Genomic DNA, 373 nt, shown 5'->3' on the forward strand with positions numbered 1-373 from the left:
AAAACTACGCTCTGACAGCGTAGTGGATGAAGCCAGCCACACCTGCTCCCCGGGCCCGGTCCAAGCTTCCGAACCGTAGCCAGGCCGGCGAGAGCCTCCCCGGGCCCCGGTGGAGCCCCGTCCCCAGCGCCCGGACCCTCTGATGGCTTGCAGGACGGGCGGCTCACGCACCTCGGGGCCGGCCGGACGGAGCTCAAGCCCCAGGCCTGGTCCCAGCTACCGAACCCTAGCCAGGCCGGGGAGAGCCTCCCCGGGCCCCGGTGGAGCCCCGTCCCCAGCGCCCGGACCCTCTGATGGCTTGCAGGATGGGGGCTCACGCACCCGAGGCCCGGCCAGATGGAGCTCAAGCCCCGGGCCCGGTCCCACCTTCCGA

Source organism: Lissotriton vulgaris, chromosome 1_1 (assembly GCF_964263255.1).
Source record: "Lissotriton vulgaris chromosome 1_1, aLisVul1.2, whole genome shotgun sequence".
In the NCBI taxonomy this organism is placed as follows: Eukaryota; Metazoa; Chordata; class Amphibia; order Caudata; family Salamandridae; genus Lissotriton; species Lissotriton vulgaris.